Raw genomic sequence first — 3,129 nt, 5'->3', positions numbered from 1 at the left:
AGGGGGGACCCGGGCCGCCCCTACCGCGGCCCGGGGAGGAGAGGGGGGACCCGGGCCGCCCCTACCGCGGCCCGGGGAGGGGGGGGAAGCCGGCGCCGCCATTGCTGCGGCCCGGGGAGGGGGGGGGAAGCCGGCGCCGCCATTGCTGCGGCCCAGGGAGGCGGGGGGGAAGCGCGCGCCGCCATTGCTGTGGCCCGGGGAGCCGACGGGAGCCCCGCGCAGCCATTGCCGCGGCTCGGGGAGCCGACGGGGTGCTTTGTCCCCGCCCGCCGCCGCCGCGGCAGGAGCGGGGAAACTCCGTCCCTGCCCGCCGCCGGCGCCACGGGCGCGGGAAAGCTCCGTCCCCGCCCGCCGCCGCTGCCGTAGGAGCAGGGGAAGCTCCGTCCCTGCCTGCCACCGCAGGGCAGCGCCGACCCGGGGTGACCGAGCCCAGGGGCAGCGGCGGCCGGCCCCGAGCTGCAGCACCGTGCTGGGCCACCTGGCCCCGTCAGCGGCCCCTAGCGGGCCGAGCCTGCACAGCCTTAGCTCAGCCAGTAAACCCCGCCCTCCCGCCGTTCTGTTAATAATTGCACGCGGGTCCTCGCTGCGAACGACAGAGCGGCTTATATTCGTGTGCGGCTTATCTATGGACAAAAACCAAAATATTTGCCAACACCCAGAGATGCGGCTTATAGTCAGTGCGGCTTGTATTCGTGAATTTACTGTATCTCTTAGTATAGTGTTACTGTTGTTAGACATAGGTTATACATTTGAATTTTGATCTCAAAGCTGGGATATATAATAGTTGCTTGTAGTTATGACCACATCTGGGTTTGGAAAAAGCAGGATATGTTACCAGTTATTGTATTTAAGTGCCTTATATGCAGATTTACAACGTGCTGTCTTACTCTAAGTTAATACCAATAAGTGAGTAGCTATTATGGTGATAATGTTTTTGGCATGTCAGATAGAAATTTAACTGATGTGGTTTAGGAATGGTATTCCCCAGTTTAGTGTTCCCACTCCAAAACATGCACCACTTACACTCTCCTCCCCCTTCCCCCTGCAGCTGGGGAGGGAAATTGGAGGTAAAAGGTAAAAATCATGGACAAGAACAATTTACTGGAAATAGCAATAAGATAAGTACAATAACAGCAACAAAATTAATTACAGAGTGTACAAGAGGGATAAACAGCTCACACATGAGTGCTCACCATGCTCAGCCACCACCGCTGGCTAGAAGGGGCCTCTTCCCCCCACACCATGCACATGATGTGGTACAGAATAAACTCCAGGTCCTGGCCATGCCCTCCCTGGCTATTGCAAAAATTAACCCCATTACTGGCTGGAACCAGGACAGAAACTGTTATTGTGCTGAAAACAGCCCAGTTTTTCCTGGAAGCTTAGGAAGAGAGGATCAGTCCAATTTAACTTTCTTGCCTTTGTTTTTTTTTCCCCTTAAATTTAAGGTGTTGGTAGAGTGCTTTCTTTTTATGCACCTTCTGGATAGTATCTGGGGCTGTATGAAAGGACAAGGAGGAAAAATAAGATTGGGAGCTAGGTTTTGGCAGGAGTAGTGCTGTTGGTGTAGGAGAGGGCTTTTCTTTGTTTCTCTGTACATCTTTATTGGAATGGTTGCTCTTTCTTTTTAGCTGCTTTTTTAGAAATGTAATTTTAATTCCCATGAATTCCTGACTAGAGAGAGGATACCATTGTGGAAATTCTTATGCCATTAATTAGAGCATTGGAATTGTGGGAGATACTGAGATGGAAAGAAGACAGCATATTTACAAAAACCACTGCAAGTTGAGTTTCATGGGTGGGAAAACACACTTCTCTGAAGTGTGGCTGTGTATTTCCGACAGTGAATTCAGATTGTTGGGGAAATGGTCCTTAAATGTTTTGATTATTACCTGTTTATTGGGATACTTGCTAAAGACAAGAATTGCTGCATACAAATAGGGTCTTCAAGGGCTACCTGTATTGCAGTGTGTACCAACTTCTCCTGTGTGATAGCAGGTGCTTGACAGGAATGGTAATTCCTGACCTTAAAATCAGTGAATCCTTAAGGTTGGAGAAGGCCTCTAAAACTGAGTCTGGCAGTTAACCCACCACTGCTGCGCTTACCATTTTAATGATTTAATGTAGTCTCTTCATCCATGTTTCAGTGAATTGTCTGAGATATGCACCTTGCCATAACAGAAGATTTGTGCCCCTACTTTTGGGGTTCTGTAGAAGTGGAGGGGATGAAGGGCTGCACACAGCTTGCTTTTATTTGATCGGTGATCTATAAACTTAGCAATGAAGCAAAACTTCCAGAAGGATTGTGTGACAGACTTGCTGTTTGAGAACAGTAATACACTAAGATAGTTTTTGATTTCTTTGCAGGATCACATTGTCTTGAAAGAAGAGGAAATACCAAAGAAGCTAGAAGGTCAGCAAGAGAAATTATTTTCTTTCTTCTCTTTGGGAAGATAAGCTATGAGGAAGTTTATTGCACTTCTGCTTAAACACTAGCCTTAGTCTCATTTTTTAGGGTAACATGACTGAAAAGTTTAGTCAGAAATCTAATCGCTTGTCTCGGGGAAATGGTTCTCTTCCTCTTATTGAGGTGTGAGTCATGATACTCTGTGTTTAGACTTTGCTTGATACCATGAGTGTATATACAGATATGTATGGAATCTGTATATGGCAAAACATCAAGTTACCTCTTCCTCTCTTGCCATCTCCTTCAAATGGCTAATTATGGCCTTCTGTAAATAATAAACAGCTGACTGACAAAATGTATTATTGATCAGCTAATTGTTAAAGAATGATGGAAACCCTACTTTCAAGCTCAATATGAAAGAATTGATTGGTACACTGTATATCTTAATTTCCTGCAACTGCCAAAATAATTCTGAAGGTGTATTGCTCAGTCTTCATATCCTTGTTTGAAAGATTGCTGAAGGAAGAAAGGAGTTGTTGTGAAAAGTGAAATTCTTTTAGCACATGTTTCCTTCAGGAAAGATGATCAGGTAATGAGAAATCTTGGTGTGCTGTGAAAGGGAGATGTGGGACATAATGCAGCTGACAGAAGATGAGGCACTTTGTGCACTACAGAATAGTGAGTGATCTGATGGTCTAATCTGTTTTCTTTAATGCAGCTAC

Source organism: Catharus ustulatus, chromosome 16 (assembly GCF_009819885.2).
Source record: "Catharus ustulatus isolate bCatUst1 chromosome 16, bCatUst1.pri.v2, whole genome shotgun sequence".
NCBI lineage: Eukaryota > Metazoa > Chordata > Aves > Passeriformes > Turdidae > Catharus > Catharus ustulatus.
The sequence above is the reverse complement of the archived record's forward strand: the minus strand, read 5'-3'. Positions refer to the sequence as shown.